General features: G+C 40.9%; 1 protein-coding gene across 18 annotated transcripts in view; it reads right to left on the minus strand.

Moving 5' to 3' along the window:
• Nucleotides 1–19,482, minus strand: part of LOC138760976 (astrotactin-2-like) — a 1,981,947-nt gene that overhangs the window by 1,511,688 nt on the left and 450,777 nt on the right. The window contains exon 1 of one of the 18 annotated variants that reach the window (XM_069932476.1): nucleotides 16,103–16,186. The exons of the other annotated variants lie outside the window; for them this stretch is intronic. The gene's annotated coding sequence lies outside the window, so the exon portion shown is untranslated. Of the gene's footprint in view, nucleotides 1–16,102; nucleotides 16,187–19,482 lie in introns of those variants that run through there. 18 annotated transcript variants of the gene reach the window in all.

The following is a 19,482-nucleotide window of genomic DNA, read 5'->3' on the forward strand; positions in this document are numbered from 1 at the left end:
CCCAGAAGGGCTTAGTTCCAACCTGCATTTCACAGTTTTTACATCTCCCTTTGTCTTCTCACTATAACTGTCCACGTAAATCTATTTAGTGTATCACTGCACCAAACCTGGCCTCACCCAATCGCCCATCCTTTGTCTCTCACCCTGTAAGCGATATCAAACTGTTATCATCACACTTTTGCAGTTCTGATGAAGGCTCTTTGACCTCAAATGTTAACTCTGTTTCTCTTTCCACAGATGCCGCCAGACCTGCTGAGTGTCTCCAGGATTTTAAATTATTTTTTTAAATGTAGACATATAGCACAGTAATAGGTACTTCCGGCCCAAGTATCTGTGCTGCATAATTAAACCCAATTGACCTTCCACTTCCAAACGTTTTGAAGGGTGGGAGGAAACCAGAGGACCTGGAGGAAGCCCACGCAGATACGGGGAGTTTGTTCAAACTCCTGACAGATAGTGTCAAATTCGAATCCGGGTCACTGGCATTGTAACAGTGTTGCGCTAATCACTATGCTAACCATGGCACCCAGATTTTATGCTTTTGGTTCTGTATTAGATGTGAATAATACATTTTGCATATGAGCATGTCAGACTCCATGAAGAAGTGCATCATCACCCTAACATTCAAACAGAAGGAAGAGAAGTAGGATATCAGGAATTGGACACCCATATCATTGTTAAAAGTTGACTAAAAAATATTCTCCATCGTCAATCGAGTCAAGTCTGCCCTGGAGCAGGTAATTCATCCAGACCAAACCTGCATGGTTCCGAGCAGGAAAAGCTCTGGCAGTCTTGTGGTGCTCTGGGATTTGCTTTCGTACAGTATAGAGGGGTGCACACCTGCCTGGTCACTTTAGACCGGGGAAGGCCTTCAACCAGATATCATACACACACATGATGGATATGCACTTCAAAATGGGTCTTGAGGACAGAATCTGTAATTGGTTTAAAATGATCTACATGAACATCCATAGTGCTGTCCAAATCAGTGGGAAGTAGATAGCTTCCCTATCAAGTCTGGAGTCAGGCAGGATTGCCTCGACAGTCTGATTTGTGTTCAGCATAGTCCTTTGCTGAATCCTTCAGGAAGGATGAGGGGATACGAGGAATGAAGTTGCCAGGCAGTAGAGGCACTCAGGTCAAGGTCTCCCTGTACATGGACAACGTTGCTGTCTTTTGTTCAGACACATGATCAGACCACAGATTGATTAGCATATATAGCCAGTTTAAGTCAGCATCGGGTAAACCAGAAAAAAGAGTGAGGCAATGCTCTTCTGTCACACTATCTCCTTCACAGATAGATCTGAGTACCTGCAGGTGTTGGAGGTGCTACGGCATGCAAGAAGAATTTATTGAAGTGAATCACAAAGAAATTGCATCTGTGTGCACAGCATTTTCTTTCAGTAAAGGGAAGAACCTGGTCTTCAGGTGAGAGGACTACTATTCATGGCATAGGTGTGGCACATCCACAGCACCTCTGCCGTGGTGGTCATCAGAGCTGCTTTCCAGTTCACATGTGGATCCAAGGTGGAAAGGGTCCAAAGGGTCGGAATGCACAACAACTCACCAAACAGTGGGGCAAGGGTGTACCCAATGTGGCCCTCATTCTGATGAAAATCTTCATGTGTGGCTGCATCAGGCTATGCGTGGAACCAAACTAGAAAGGCACCAAGTGCCGTTACGTGTTGAGGTTCTACTTGTCCCAGTTGTTGTGAAGGATGGGCTTGGCCCCATTGCTGTGCAATATCCAGTCAGTTGGACTTTGTCATACCACCTATCCTTCATGGAAAAGTTCTTCCAGACCAACATCTTTGACCACAAGGTCATCAGGCAGTGGTCAGTATGGAACATCCTGCAGACATGAAGAGGTGAGAATTCGATGGTGGTTCCCTAAGCAGACTGTCCAGGTCATCTGGTGGAATGCCTCATCGCCAGGGATTACAAACAAGCACTAGGACTTCCTTCTGATTTATTTAATTTAGTAGTTAATACTGAATGATATTGTCACCCACCCATTGCAAATGTTGTATCAAAGTATGTTGTTCCAAGGGTCGATGACATTATATTCCTGTGGCAATTCCTGGCAACAAATTAATTCCTGGATACTGCAATGTAAGAAATTGGTGAATGATAATTTGAACACATCTACTTCACACAAGTGTATTTGAATATACAGTCAATCTACTTATGTATGCTTATAAAATTTTTCATGTTAAAACCAGCTTTGCCTGGATAAGGGGTTGTAACAAATTAGGTTAGACTTTGACACAAGTTATGCCATTTGTTAAGCAGCAAGGGACACAGTCACTGATTTGAGCTATTTTCAACAATGAAGCTCAGGGATCAGATTTCATCAACGTCAAAGTTAAAGCATCAAAGATGTGACAAGACAAGCAATAGGATATATCAAGGCAAGGAGTTGTATAGGTATTTAAATATGACTCCTTTGGGCACTTTCAACTGCTGTGCATTCGGCATATAAACTCTACAAACTTTTGCTTTCCAAATATGGCAGAAAGCAATTGGGTTGAGGAGTTGTGTACCAGCTGGCCCCACCTTTTGCATACCCCCAAGGGGAGGGCACTAATTTTCTGACACTTGGAATCCTGTTGGCCTTAAGAATTCAGGCAGACACAAGTCAAAAGGTTAAAATCACAGCGCACTGTAAAGATTACAATTGATCAGAAAATTTCACATTCTTTGGCTGTGGGATATCCTGCTGGACAGGAGATTTAACCCTGAGTAGTCCAGTCCACAAGACATAACTCTTGTAAACTAAAATCTCATGGCTACTATATTGCCCCTGGCTGAGTACTCCTACCCTAAACCAGGTCACTTGTATCAACGGATGGATGAGGTTCATTCACCTGTTCCTGAAAAGGAAGGTAGACCAAATAAGAGATTAATCAAGTCATAATAGCACTCCTTGAAGTGAAGCATGAAAGTCTGCAGATGCTGTAACTGTAGTAATTCAACCGGTCTCACAGCATCAATAGTGGGCAATAGATATATTACTGACATTTCGGGCCTGAGTCCTTCTTCAAGGTATGAGCAAAAAATCAGACCAGGCGTCTAACTTAGAGACTGGGGAGAGAAAGGGGGAAGAATGGGAGGGGGAGGAGTCCAGACCAAAGGACAAAAAGTGTTAATTGAATATGATATGGTGAGAAGTGATTTTGGCTCTGTGAAAGGAGACAGAGGGAAAAGGGGAGAAGCCTTCGTTGGAAGGCTAGCTATTAGTGTGGAAGGAAAAATATCAGCTTACCTTTCATGGAGCAGCCTTAGAAGGCTGCATTCATGTTGAGCGGCACCTTGAATTGCCCTCCGGAGCTGATGAAGGCAGGGAAACTGGAGTCGTAGCTCTGCCCACCCAGTCGACATCATTCACATTCACAGTACTTTAAAAATCCCGCTCCTGCATCTCAGGCTGACGACATCACTGCGATGTCATCAGCCCCTAGCAGCAGCATTACATTCATGCTAGGCGGCGGAGCGCGCACTCCGCCACTGACCTTTTCCCCGCGAGGGATTGCAGTTGATACCTTGGAGCTGGCCATAGCACGTTCATAGAGGTAGGTCTCCTGATGTAAGGGTGGAGAATCTCCACCTTTACACTCGGACTAAAAAGACAGAACCAAAGGAACTGAAAGAGGAGGTCAAAGATGAGGGTGTGTGTCATTTAACGGAAACCAGAGAAATTGATGTAAATGCCATCCAGTTGGAGGGTGCCCAGACAGAAGATAAGATGTTGTTCCTTCAATTTACCAGTGGTCTCAATCTGGCAATGCATGAGACTATTGACAGACATGTCAGCAAAGGAATGGAATGTGGAATTTAAATGGATAGTCACTGAGAGATCCACGCTATGGCAATAGACAAAGCTGAGATGCTCAACGAATCTGTCTCCCAGTTTTTTCAATGTAGAGGAGAACATAATGGGAGCACTGGATGCAGTAAATGGCCATTACAGATTCACAAGTGAAGTGTTACTTTACTTTGAAAGACTGTTTGGGTCCTGAATGGTGGTGAGGGAAGAGGTGTGGGAGCAACTGGATCATCTCCTCTTGTCACAGGGATAGGAGACAAGGTCACAATTGGTGGGCAATGAGGAGTGGACGAGGGATTCACAGAGGGAGGTGGAGAGGAGAGGGGAATATGTGTCTGGTGGTGGGATAATGAAGGAGGTAGGAGAAATGGTGGAGGGGGATATGTTGGACACAGAGGCTAATGGGGTGGTAGGTGAGGACAAGTGGAATCCTGTCTTCAATGTGCATGGGGGCAGAAGGACCAGGGGAGATGTGTGGGTTATGAAGAATATGCAGGTGAGGGCCGAGTTGATAGTGTTAGGGGGAAAGCCACATTGATTGAGGCCACAGCAGCAATAGCACCCAATGCCTGTCTTTTAGCTATTGCTTCAGAATTTAATTGAAGGAATTTAGCCTGCAGTTTGTTCCGTTTTTTCAAGGCAAGAATGGGAAATATTTACAACATGTTATGAAGTATATCTTAGGTGTCTATAGTCTTTGAAATGTGAGGGCTTAAAGCAAGCTGAATAAATAGTATAAGATGTGTGCTTGCAGCTAGAGGGATCATTCAGCCAAGATGTATGATTAAGAGAATCTAAAATCAATCCCACTACCTTGTTACTTTCCCATATCCTTGTAGAAAAGCAGAGAAGTTGGTTCAGAGTGGGTGGACATCAAGAGAAAACACAGTTGAAGATTTTTTTTTAAATTCTGTGTATCCTTCTAAATTGTTTCCAAGATGAGAAACCGAGGAACAAAATGAAAAGTCAATAATAATTTTGAGATTTGTTTTCATGAAATGGTTTACACTTGACAGGTCACGTTCATTAACCATTCCTAGTTGCCCAAAGTAGTTGTTGATGATCACCTTCCAGAATCATTGCACTCTTTCTAGTGATCGTCCTTCCATCCACAATACTGACTTGGAGTGAACTTTAGCAGGATGACACAGTGTTCAGCGCTATGAAATAGGAAACATCATTAGATTTGCCTGCTAAAAACCTCATTATGGATTTGCAAACTGGAAAGAGCTCAGAAACAAGAAGAACTATCTCTGTTTGTATGTCTGTGTCTCTCAAGATGATATTTCTAAATGTATGCTCAAATAAACCTTTCAAACACTGAAGTTTGACAGTGACAACTGCAAACTAATGATGTGTTATAACAGAAGGCAGTCATGTACACTTACTAAAAGAGAAATTGGTCTTACATAGTTTTATGATACTGAGCAATGTTTATTGCAGAGTTTTTCAAAAGCAAACAAAGCATTGCTGCTCATTTCAAGAGGAGGCAGCTGAAGTTCATGTTAATTCTGTTATTAAAATCCCATATTCCATTAAATCTTGGTTTGACCTGACTTACAGAACCATGCACAGTTTGAATGGCTTTATTATAAAAGTGCACGTGGCATTGGAAAGGTGCAAAATGATTCATATAAAGATGGAGGTGAGGGGACAATTGATCAGAGAAGACTGAACAGATCATCTATCTTTTCTCCAGAGCAGTGAAGGCTGAGGGGTGGCTTATTTATCATACTTCATATCAGACAAGGAGGCTATTTGACCTGTCAAGTCTGTGCTGGCTCTCACTCAGAACCTTTCCATCAGTTTCATCTGCCATTTTATCTTCCAAAACCCACTTTCTCTAACTATCTACTTTCCCCAATTCTCCTGTCAGCAACCTACATTAGGGGTAATTTACACTCACCAATTAACCCAGCAGCACACCTTTTGGACATGGGAGAAAGTTCTTGTGGTGGCAGAGAGAATGCATGGAGGCAGCATCAGCCATCAGTATCACACCACTGCCCTGCACTTCCCAACGTGGAACTTCTTTTGGAAAAAATAGCTTGGAGAAAATGTTCACAAGATCACAAGGAACAGTAACAGGCCACTAGGCCCATCGAGTCTGTTCCGTAAAACTATCCTACGCTAATCTACACTAGTTCCAATTTCCAGCCTTTTCCCCATATCCCTTGATGCCCTCACTAATGAGATACTTGTCTATTTCTTGTTTAAATACTCCCAGTGACCTGACTTCCACTGCCGTATGCGACAGCGAATTCCACAGATCCACGACCCTCTGGCTGAAGAAGTTCTTCCTAATCTCTATTTTATATGGATAGCCTCTAATTTTCAGAATATGACCCCTTGTCCTCGATTCACCCAGCAAGGGAAACATCTTATCCTTTGTGGCACCATCAAGATCATGTAATATACATAACAGTCACAAAATTCCAATAGAGAATTATAGGGGAAGCTTTTTTTTGCACTAGAAGAACTTGAAAGGCAAATAATGCAGCCACATTAAAGGGAAGTTCTATAAACATGCAGGGAAAGGCTGCAGAGTTTTGGGTTCATGAAGCTGAGATATTGGCCTTTCAACACTGAAAATTCATGCTCACCATCAAATATCCATTCACAATAATCCACTTTATCCTCCCCATAATTCTATCAGCTCACTCCCCCCTCCCCCTCCTCTCAGATCCTTGCATTCACTGACAGGCTCAGGGCAATTAACAGGAGCCAACTAGCCTCCCAAACTGCATGTCTTCAGAATGTAAGAGGACACTACAGGTCAGGACTGAACCCGGGCTGCTGGAGCTATAAGCTGTCCCATGATGCCACTCGAATATGTTGAGTGAGTTTGGTGAAGAAGGATGGGATGCTAGTCATGTGAGGCATAAATACCAATGTGAAAGTGTTGGGCCAAAGTCCTGTTCCTGTGCTGTAAATTTCATTTTGAAAAATTGAGTTGGCACTTACAGTTGAACATCTGACATGCCTTAAAGTATAATGTCAATTTCTAAGCACGGGTAGAGTTAAGATGATTTGATGAAAACAATCCCACGCTATTTAATGCAGGTGCCGCAAACTATTTTACAAACCCCATGAAATTGGTCTCCATCATTTTAGTTTTATCCTCTCTCCCAATTAGAATGAAGAGAAATAAATTTGAAACAATTCCATCTGGTGTTCCCAACACATCATGCTCCCCTGCCTGTGAAAGTATTGCCAAGTCACTCTCTCAGTTGGAGATTGTCAAAATCAATAACATTTCAGGTTTATTTTTCAGTAGAGATTTTTGATCCTTTCAGCAACTCAATCTGGTGCATGCAGAGTAATCAGCTTAAATGGTACATGCAGTTTACTGCTTGCAAAAAAAAATCTGAAGGAGGCCTGCACATCTTTAAATCTGGTTTCTAATAGAGAAGAGGACACAACCTAATTGCCTCAGCTATATGTAATTTATTAATGACTTAATGGAACTTCCCAACATGATTTTCCACTTGTTCGACTGATTTGTTTTTTGTAGTTCTCTTCAAGACTCAAGCTCGAATTGTCTAACCCTTTCCTGGCCTTTACTCTTCAAGGTGCAATCAGGCAGTGAGAATAAAACTATTCTTCAACAGCCATAGCTCATCCTGCATCTATAAGATATTCAGCAAATAGGGTAAGATGATGGCTACCACTGACCTTGCAAGTATTTGCAGTACTTTGTTTCTGTTTTATGTTGCTAGCATTTATAGCTTTTTCATGGTTAGTCGGTAGGTGATTTCATTTTGTGACTGTTCTTTCTCTCCCTCAGTCCAGAACCACATAGCATTGTCTCAAGTGCCTTGTTGGCCAAGATACGCAAACTCAATGAAATCTACAGGGAATTTCGTGCAAGTAGACGCAACTACTAAAGATAGAAATTACATTCATTAATGAAAGATTAAACCAAGATGGAATTTAAACTCTAATTATATTGGAGATGAAAGCCATTCATCACTGATCAGAAGATGCACTGCAAGTTGGTGCCTAATGATTGCACTCTATTACTGAAGTTTAATTCCAAAGAAATAAATACCGTGCATTCAACTAAGTATTTTAAGACAACTGAATTTCTTCAGAATAAGTTCAGAAATCAAATGAAGTATTCAGCCTCCAGAGGCCATAGCAGAAAATATGTCAGAACCACTCCCCAGAGAATCTGTGAAGATTTGCTTCATTGCATAATTTTCCACCTGATGATATCAGAAATATTAAAGGTTTTGAAATGGGTTTTGAATATAGGAAATATATAAATGGTCTTTCAATTAAATTTCATAGATGCATTTTCTTTGTAATTTTCTTTCTTCTTCTTTGGCTTGGCTTCATGGACGAAGATTTATGGAGGGGTATGTCCACGTCTGCTGCAGGCTCGTTGGTGACTGACAGGTCCGATTCGGGACAGGCAGGCACGGTTGCAGCGGTTGCAAGGGAAAATTGGTTGGTTGGGGTTGGGTTTTTCCTCCTTTGTCTTTTGTCAGTGAGGTGGGCTCTGCGGTCTTCTTCGAAGGAGGTTGCTGCCCGCCGAACTTTAATTTGCATATAGATTGGACTAGTCAAATTGGTAAAAATACAGAGGAGGAGGAATTACTTGAATGTTTACGGGACTGTTATCTAGACCAATATGTCGAGGAACCAACTCAGGAGCAGGCCATTTTAGATTGGGTATTATGCAATGATAAGGGGCTAATCAGCAATCTTGTTGTGCGAGGCCCTTTGGATAGGAGCGATCACAATATGATCGAATTCTCACTTGACATGGAGAGTGATAAAATTAAAACCGAGACTAAGGTCCTGAATTTAAATAAAGGGAATTATGATGGTATGAGACGGGAGTTGAGTAAAATTGATTGGGTGGTGTTTATGGGGGAGTTGACTGTGGATAGACAATGGAAATCATTCACAGATCTAATGGAGAAATTGCAAAAATCGTTTATACCGGTTTGGCATAAAAATAAACCAAAAAAGGTGACTCAACCGTAGATAACAAGGGTAATTAGAGACAGCATTGGGTCCAAAGAGAGAGCATATCAATTGGCCAAAAAAAGTACCATAACCGAAGACTGGGAGCAGTTCAAGATGCAGCAAAGGAGGACAAAGGGATTAATCAAGAGAGCAAAAATAAATTACGAAAGTAAGCTTGTGGCAAATATAAAAACCGACTGCAAAAGCTTTTATAAATATGTCAAGAGGAAAAGATTGGTGAAATCCAGAGTAGGTCCTTTGCAGTCGGAATCAGGGGAATATATAATGGGGAATAAGGAAATGGCAGACCAATTAAATTCTTACTTTAGTTCTGTTTTTACAAGAGAGGATACAAATAACCTCCCAAGGATGTTGGGAAACATAGAGACTAATGCAAGGCAGGAACTGAAAGAAATCAGTATCTCTAAAGACATGGTCTTGGGGAAATTGATGGGATTGAAGGCAGATAAATCCCAAGGGCCTGATAATCTACATCCTAGGGTACTCAAGGAAGTGGCCATTCAGATAGCAGATGCTTTAAGAATTATTTTCCAGAACTCGATAGACTCAGGATCAGTACCCATGGATTGGAGGTTAGCTAATGTTACCCCACTATTTAAAAAGGGGGTAGAGAAAAAGTGGGGAATTATCGGCCGGTGAGCCTTACATCAGTAGTGGGCAAAATGATGGAATCCGTTATTAAGGATGTAATAGCGGAGCATATGACTAGCAGAGAAGGGATCGGACAGAGTCAACCTGAATTTACAAAAGGTAAATCGTGCTTGACAAATCTATTGGAATTCTTTGAGATGGTGACAGGTAAAATAGATGGGGGAGAGCCAGTGGATGTGGTGTACCTGGACTTCCAAAAGGCCTTCGATAAGGTCCAGCATAAACGACTGGCTTCCAAAATCAAGGCTCATGGGATTGGGGGCAAAGTATTGATGTGGATTGAGAACTGGCTGGCAGGTAGAAGACAGAGAGTTGGGATAAATGGCTCGTTTTCTGAGTGGCAGGCGGTGACAAGTGGGGTGCCACAGGGATCTGTACTGGGACCCCAGCTGTTCACAATTTACATTAATGATCTGGATGAGGGGATTGGATGTAATATCTCCAAATTTGCAGATGACACTAAGCTAGGAGGGGTTGTGTGCACGGAAGAGGGGGTCAGGAAGCTCCAGTGTGATTTGGATAAATTGAGGGACTGGGCAGATACATGGCAAATGCACTACAATGTCGATAAATGTGAGGTTATCCACTTTGGTAATACAAACCGGAGGGCAGATTACTATTTGAATGGCAATAGATTAAGAGATGGGGAAGTGCAGAGAAACCTAGGGGAACTTGTACATCAGTCTCTGAAGGCGAGCATGCAGGTACAGCAGGCAGTTAAAAAGGCAAATGGTATGTTGGCCTTCATATCAAAAGGGTTTGAGTATAAGAACTCAAGAGCTGTAGAGGGCCTTGATGAGACCACACCTGGAGTATTGTGTGCAGTTTTGGACACCTTATCTAAGGAAGGATGTTCTTGCAATGGAGGGAGTGCAGAGGCGATTCACCAGGCTGATACCTGGAATGGCAGGAATGACTTATGAGGAAAGACTGCGCAAATTGGGATTGTACTCCCTGGAGTTTAGAAGATTGAGAGGGGATCTCATAGAGACAAATAAAATTCTGACAGGACTGGACAGAATGGATGCAGATGGGATGTTTCCAATGATGGGAAAATCCAGACCCGGGGCCATGGTTTGAGGATAATAGGCAAACCATTTAGGACCGAGATGAGGAGGAATTTCTTTACTCAGAGGGTGGTGAATCTGTGAAATTCATTGCCACAGAGGGCAGTAGAGGCAGGTTCATTAAATATATTTAAGAGGGAATTAGATATATTTCTTCAGTATAAGGATATTAAAGGTTACGGAGAGAAGGCGGGGACGGGGTACTGAACTTTAAGATCAGCCATGATCTCATTGAATGGCGGAGCAGGCTCGAAGGGTCGAATGACCTACTCCTGCTCCTATCTTCTATGTTTCTATTAACTGTGAGGTGCCAAGATGCACGGTTGGAGGCGATATCAGCCCACTGGCGGTGGTCAATGTGGCAGGCACCAAGAGATTTCTTGAAGCAGTCCTTGTACCTCTTCTTTGGTGCACCTCTGTCTCGGTGCCCAGTGGAGAGCTCACCATATAACATGATCTTGGGAAGGCAATGGTCCTCCATTCAGGAGAAGTGACCCACCCAGCGCAGCTGGGTCTTCAGCAGCATGGATTCGATGCTTGTGGACTCTGCCAGCTCGAGTACTTCGATGTTGGTGATGAAGTCATTCCAATGAATGTTGAGGATGGAGCGGAGACAGCGCTGATGGAAGCGTTCTAGGAGCCGTAGGTGATGCCGGTAGAGGACCCATGATTTGGAGCCGAACAGGAGCGTGGGTATGACAACAGCTCTGTACACGCTGATCTTTGTGTGTTTCTTCAGGTGGTTGTTTTTCCAGACTCTTTTGTGTAGTCTTCCAAAGGCACTATTTGCCTTGGTGAGTCTGTTGTCTATCTTGTTGTCGATCCTTGCATCAGATGAAATGGTGCAGCCGAGGTAGGTAAACTGGTTGACCATTTTGAGTTCTGTGTGCCCAATGGAGATGTGGGGGGCTGGTAGTCATGGTGGGGAGCTGGCTGATGGAGGACCTCAGTTTTCTTCAGGCTGACTTCCAGGCCAAACACTTCTTAATAAACCCACCAATCTATGTGCTGTTTGCTTCACAGCCAGAAGGATTATTCATTTTTGGAGCAAAATTGAACAATATGATGACTGATATATATATATATTTCTTTTTTATTATTATTTATTTATTTAAACTGGCCACAAGGTAAACCATCTGTTTAGAACTAAAATAAAATAGATTTAAGTAAAAATTTTAATTGAGCCCATGGCCCTTGACTAACTACTGACATCAAAGTTGTACCTCTCTGGCCATTTCTGATATTTAGAAAGTTTTGACTGGAAATTCTCATCAAATCTCTTTCCTACTTTGATCTATGAAAAATTTTCAAACATAGCAATCTTCGACTTAAAACTTCTGAATATCTAATGTGATCAAGGTGCTGCACCGGTTCAAAATTACAAAGATTCGCAAATTCTTCCATCTTGATCTAGTATCACCAATATCTGATTTTGAGATTGTTAATTTCTCAGTTAGGGGAAAGAGCTCCTTGGTATCTCTCCTGCTAATAAATTTGTATATTTCAGTGTGACCAACTCCCCTCCTTAAGAACTTCACTCATCTTCAGTTCATTCAGCCTAATCCCTCATATGAAGCCTGAACCCAAAAGTCAATCCAGTAAATCTTTATTATGTCCTCACTATAACTCTTCTCAGGCAAAAAAAGATAAAACAGTACATAGTAATCCTGGCTTTGCTCAGTAAATCCCTGTACCAGTGTAGCAAGGAAAATTTACTCTTGTGTTCCAAACCCTTGCAATGTGAACAGACTTATTAGCTATCCAGAACATTGTACTGAATACCTGCATGCAACACTTTTCTGTTTATAGAAAAGGGCAATCAAATTCAACATGGGCTTCTTTTCAAAGAAAGTTTATTTTATTCTTCCTGGAGACATAGATAATTTATTATCAATGTACATTGTCATTGTCTCTTTGAAACCCTACACAGAATGTGTACAAGTCTAACATGGCTACTGTTTATCACCCATTGCTCAGTGCACTTGGAAAAGGCACCAGTGAATCATATTGAACCATTGCAGTCTTCATGGTGAAGATACTCATACAGTTGTATCGCACAGACAGGTTGCAGTGTATGTGGCTTAAACGGGATTGTGCAATTTGGTCCTCTTATTTTAGCACAAAGGTACATTGAAGGCAGTTCAGAGAAGGTTTAGTGAATTGATCTCTGAGATACCAGAGGAGTGGAAGGTAGCTCATGTTATCCCATTGCTTAAAAAGGGCTCCAAAAATAAACCAGGTAATTAGAGGCTGGTGAGCCTGACATCAGTCATGGGTAAATTATTGGAAGGAGTTCTAACAAACAGGATATAAAGGTATTTGGACAGTCATGGGTATGGCTTTGCACATGCTAGGTTGCGTTTAACAAATCTTGTAAAGTTTTTCAAGGTGGTTACCAAGAATGTAGATGAAGGAAAGGCTGTGGATGTTGTCTCTATGGACTTTAGTAAAGTCTTTGACAAGGTCTCACATGGGCAGTTAGTTCAGAATGTTATGAGACTAGGTATTAAAGGAGAGGTTGTAAATTGGTTTCGAAATTGGCTGTGTGAGAAAAAATAGAGGGTGGTAGTGGATGGTTGATTTTCAGACTGGAGTCCTGTGACCAGTGGTCACAGGCATCTGTATTTGGATCATTGTTGCTTGTTGTATATATCTATGATCTGGATGATAATATGGTCAATTGAATCAGCAAGTTTGCTGATGACACAAAGATAGGTTTTGTGGACAGCGAGAAAGATTTTCAAAGTTTGCAGAAGGATCTGGACCAGCTAGGAGAATGGGCCAAAATGGCAGATGGAGTTTAATGCAGACAAGTGTGAGGTGTTGTATTTTGGAAGGTAGGAAATACACAGTAAACGGTAGGGCATTGAGGAGTGCAGAGGAGCAGAGAGATCTGGGAATATAAATACATTATTACCTGAAGGTGATGTTGCATGTGGACAGGGTTGTAAAGAGATCTTTTGGCATCTTAGCCTTCATAAATCAAAGTATTGAGTAGAGAAGTTGGGATGTAATATTGAAGTTGTTTAAGACATTGATGAGGTCAAATTTGGAGTACTGGGTGCAGTTCTGTGCTCCTAACTACAGGAAAGAATCAATAAGATTGAAAGAGGGCAGAAAGGATTTACTAGGATGTTGTTGAGTCTTTAGAAGTTCAGTGACAGGGAAAGGTTAGGACTTTATTCCTTGGAGCAAAGAAGAATGAGGGGAGATTTGACAGAGGTTTACAAAATTATGAAAGGTATAGACAGAGTGAATGTGAGTATGCTTTTTCCACTTAGATTGGGGAAGATAAATATGAGAGGTCATAGTTTTAAGCAGAAAGAGGAAAGGTTTAGGGAGAACATTCAGGGAAAGTCCTTCACTCAGAGAGTGGTGGGAATATGGAATAAGTTGCCATCAGATGTGATGAATGCAGACTCAATCTTAAGTTTCAAGAATAAATTGGATTAATACATGGATGGGAGAGGCCTGGAGGTTAATACAATGGGAGCAGGTCAGTGGGACTATGGAAATGATGGTTGGCACAGACTAGAGAGGTTGAATGGTCTGTTTTTTTCTCTGCTGTAGTATTCTATGGTTCTATGAGATTGTTTCTTCTGGAGGATGGCTGAATCCATGCAACAGGAGTTTTGCAGAATGGGATCTGATATTGCTGAGGACTGCAAGTTTGTAAGCAGGATTGATTGAGTAAATAGTGAAATAATGCTTCCAATTATGATGAAATCAAAAGCTGCAGAAGCAGAATAAGTAGGAAGGTACTAACGTGAAAGATCAAAGAAAAATTCCCTCTCTTTATGGATCATAAATATCTGGAATTCTGAGTAAAATGTGGAAAATATTTTCAAGGTTTTTTCAAACTGACAAAGAAACATGATAAAAATTAGAGTTGAGGCCAAAATCAGATCGACAATTACCTCATTGTCCGGTCAAGCAGAAACATGGAAATAAATGCAATGTTTTATTCCTATTTTTCATGCTCATATGTTTACAGCTCATGATGTCCCTGTGCAAGCCCTTCAAAGTGATGGAGCTCACAAGGCGGACAGATGTTAGCCTTGGTGAGTAATTTCAGTGGTTTTTAAATTTTAATTCAGATATCCAGCATGGAAACAGGCCCTTCCGGCCCATGAGCCCTTGCTGTCTAATTACGCCCAATTAACTTCCAAACCCCATTTGTTTTGAAGGGTGGGAGGAAATTAGAGCACCAGGAGGGAACTCACACAGACACAGAGAGAATGTACAAATCACTTACAGATAGTGCCAAATTCAAACACAGGTCCCTGGCACTGTAATAGCATTATGCTAATTGCTACTCTAACTGTGCTTCCCAATACTCCGTCTATCACCTCCTTCCAATCACTAAATCCATTTGCAACCTTGTACTACAATCTCAGCAGAACCCTGGAGACATTACATGTGGTTCCTTCCAAAAACTCAACGATGTGCAATGTAAACCTCTTGTTATGGAAGGGGGTGAAACATTGCTCGAGTTTGGCAAGAATGCAGAGGGAAGTTGTTTGCTTTTTGTAATGAGGTCAATCATCATATCAGCCATTTCCACTTTTTTTCAATGCCATGAGCAACACTTCAAAGAAGAGTATTAGATTTGTCAAACTACTTCCTTTTCATGAAACCATTTTGATCTTCTCCAATATGGAAGTAGACAAGCATGTTGTAATGGTAGAATTCTTTTAAAGTGACATTTTTACTTGCTTACAAACTGATTTAAACAATGTTAGATAGGTCAGATTTTCTGCAATCCATGCCATATTTTTTCTTTAATATCTAATTCAATATTATAATAAAATAAAAAAATTAAACTGAGAGATTTCACAGGCCACAATTTTCACGTCAGCTTCTTCTGCATCTCTGAATTGTATTGCATTGCAAGACAACAGAGGAAAAGTGATCCCTTCTTCTGCAGATTTTAATTCACACTGGATCAGCCAAATGCAGCTTTGAATGACAGGAAAGAAACCACTCTATGTTGTTCTGGCTTGACCTCCTTTGGGTACCCTCCTTTCAGGACCCGAACAAACAACTCCTTCCTAACTTAAGCCCCCACCCACTGACTATCTGACCCACGCTCATCAACTGATTCCCTCCGCTGCTATTAAGTGCTGCTAATCAGATGACCATCACCTACCCCATCAATCAATAATCACAGCACCTTGCCTACCCTGTCATTGTCACTGATCTTTACAGCTGAGCCTTTACCTTTCAACTATAAAATGCACAAAGGCAATCATATTCCCAGGCTCAGATCCAATTTATCTGAGGACAATGTGGGAAGCCATGAAGAAATTGCAGGAGTCCTGGCAGAGATATTTGCTTCAACATTTGGCACAGGTGAAGGGCTACAATATGAAGGGTGGCTAATGTTTTGCCTTCATTTAAAATTGGCTCCAAGAACACGTCCGGGAACTGCAGGCCAGTGAGCTTAACTTCACTTGGAAAGCAAGGATTGATTTGTGATGGACAACATTGCATTGAATTTGATTGAGCATGTAGAAGAGGTGATTAAGAATACTGATGAAAGAAGATCAGGGAACCTTACCTATATTTACTTTAGTAAGGCATTGGACAAGGTTCTGCACTGTCGGCTAGTCCAGAAGGTCAGCTTGCATGGGATACAGTGGAACCTGCCCAATTGGATAGAGAATTGGTTTTGGTTGGTAAAGTTGCATTCCGACTTCAGCTACCCTTAATATTCAATATTATGCCCACCATCAAGTCCATCAACATCCTGGGGTTTACCATGGTCCAGAAAGTCAATCTAACAAGCTAAATAAACATTGTGGTCACAAGACTTGGTTGGAATCTGAGTATTCTAAGATGAGTGATTCAACCTTATTATTCAAAGCTTCATCTAATGTCCCAAATCTACAAGTAAAATAATGGAATATTCTCCTCTTCACTCGATGCAAGTAGGTCAAATAACAATGCCTAATACACCTGGATTAAGAATAAACAGTTTAAAAGACAAAAGACAAAAATATCACACTGAGCGTACGCTGAACAGAATTCACTTACAGGAGTATATAAATCTTAAAGCTTTTTACTTTATTTTCAGTCACATTCTTTGAAAATATTTAATCACAGATTCAAAGCTGCCAAGAAGAATGATAAAAAATGAGTATATAGATCCACCATCAAATCATTCAATCATCTATTTGTGGTCCAATTATGCTACAACTTGATCATAATTTTTAACTACCTTATTATGGGGTCTCTAATTATAGTTTTCACTCTATTGCTAACTGCCAATGTCAGGTTAACGATGCTATATTTCTTTGTGTTCTCTCTCTCCCCTCAACTATCAGTGTTACATTTGCTACATTCTCATCCAAATAATCATTGTAAAATTCAGTGAATTCTGGAAGATAAAACAGGCACTACTGCTTAAAAGCTTTGAGAGAAAATTTGTTATTTTCCATACTGTTATAATGACTCTATATTTAGGGTGGTACAGTTAGTGTAGCAGTTAGAGCAACACTGTTACAGTGCCAGTAACCAGGGTTAGAATCTGGTGATGTCTGTATGGTGTTTGTACATTCTCCCGTGTCTGCGTGGGATTGGTCTGGGTGCTCTGGTTTCCACCGTTCAAAATGGACCGGGGGTGTAGGTCAATTTGGTGTAACTGGGCACCATATGCTTGTGGGCCAAAAGGGCCTGTTATCATGCTTATATGTCTCAATAAAACAAATAAAAAAAATAGTTCATAATCATCACTTCACCATCTAGTTTCTTTTAAACATTACCTTTAGGGTTTTAGACTTGGTATGTCAGATCCAGGATTTCTGTTTAATCTGCCTGCCAATTTTTTTTAATGATAATTTCTCTTGACAATTTCCCTAGGGGCAAGTTTATTTTGCCTATCGTCTTCCTGGAACACGTACAATCTGATTTTTCATTATTTCACCTTTATTAATAATGTTATCATATGTTAGTTAATCTTTGACTTAAATGCCAACCTCTGGTATATCATTAATTTTACTCAACATTTTAGGTGCTTTTAAAAATGGTGTTATCTCTGTTGGTAAGCATAAAATTGGTGGTTGCTTGTAAAAACACCACTTGAACTTTCAAGCCAGGTTTTCCATTCAATATAATCGTAGCTGACCCTTAAACTCAATATCATTTTTCCATTCACCCCTGTATCCACTGATACCCTGAGGGTGATCCACCACCTTCAGCGATTTTTACCTGCACAGTGGTCTGATGTTGAGAATTCCACAGATTCACCACACTCTGAGTGAAAGATTTCTCATCTCAATTCAAAATATCTAACTGGATAGACTGAGATCGTAAACTCCTGGTTCTGGAACCCTGCAGCCAGGTCAAAGATCTTCCCTGTTGCAAGCCTCGAAGAAAATTTGCACGTCCAAATGGGATATCCTCTCGTTCCTTTAAATTATGCAAATTTGTCTGTCCAAACATGGAAATGACTTCAACCCTCTGAATAGTGAATAAATGCAGGCATTGTTTGTGCCAAACATATCACAGGGAGATGATCTTCTCTTCTATGAATCAGTTCACTGAAATAGTTTATGGAGTGGAGTGTTGGAGGGTGATGGATGGAATGGCAGTTTTTCTGGCCGAATGGAGAATATTTGCAATGGCTTCATTGGAGAGATGTAGAATAAGAGCAGAAAGTTCTTCAGACTGATCCTATGGGACACTCTTCAAGAAGCCAAGTCATTTAATAACTTGAGAAGGATCTTACCTTCACCCTAATGTGGACACAAAGTAATCAAGAGAATAGACAGAGGAAGAATGTGATAATGAAAGGGATCAAGCATTAAAAAAAAACCTTTTATAAATGACCAGTAACAATCTGACAACATTTTTTGGTACACTTTTCACATTAGGGCCGCATGGTTCGTGTCGTAGTTAGCTTAATGCTCGTACATCACCTGAAACCTGGGTTTGAATTTGCTGCTATCAGTAAGGAACTTGTACCTTCTCCCATCTCTGCGTGGGTTTCCTCCAGGTGCTTTGGTTTCCTCCCACCCTCCATAACTTACTTCATTGGTGTATTTTATTGGCACAGGCTCCAAAGGATCAGTGGCCCGGCTTTATGTCTAATTTTAAATATTAACTAAGTATCAGTCTGGAGGAAAACTTTGAAATCAACTTTTATGTCTTCAAACTAATGAGTAAGGCAATTGTAAGGGTCGATTTAATATCACAATGGCAGTTTGGCTTTTAAGATTCCAGCTTTAGCATCACTATTCTGCAGTCAGAACTCTTCTCATGTTACATTTTAACTGCAGCAAAATTAAGAAAAGGTGAGATGGAAATATATTGTAACCTTGAATTGAATTACATTTCACTGATTAACTAATAAATTTACAGATGATTATATATTGCCTAATTACATTTCAAATTCTATTATTGAATTACAGTAATTATATCCATTGTACTTAATATTTCACTAAATAGGATGCTCTCTTTCTGCCAGTTAGTTCCTGAAGGACACAACTGGCACTGGTGAGATCTCATTTGGAATATTGTGAACAGTTTTGATCTCCTCATTTGAGATAGGCATATGCTGACGTTGGAGAAGATTCAGAGGTCATTCAGAAGGATGATTCCAGGAATGAAAGGATTATCGTACGACAAATATTTGACAGCTCCCGGCTTGTACTCATCGGAGAATGGTGGAGAAACTCAATGAAGCATTTCCAATGATAAACGGCATGGAGAATATAGATGTTTCCCATGGTGACAAAGTCTCGGACAAGATGTCACCATATCAGGATTGAAGGCTGTCCACTTAGAATAGAGATGAGGAGAAATTTGTTCAGACAGATGACAGTAAATCTGTGGAATGTGTTGGCATGTGTGGTTGTGGAGGTCAAGTCATTGGGTGTATCTAAGGTTGAGATTAATAGGTTTTTGATTAGTCAGTGTTGATACAAGAGATTGATGAGA

This window comes from Narcine bancroftii, chromosome 1 (assembly GCF_036971445.1).
Source record: "Narcine bancroftii isolate sNarBan1 chromosome 1, sNarBan1.hap1, whole genome shotgun sequence".
NCBI lineage: Eukaryota > Metazoa > Chordata > Chondrichthyes > Torpediniformes > Narcinidae > Narcine > Narcine bancroftii.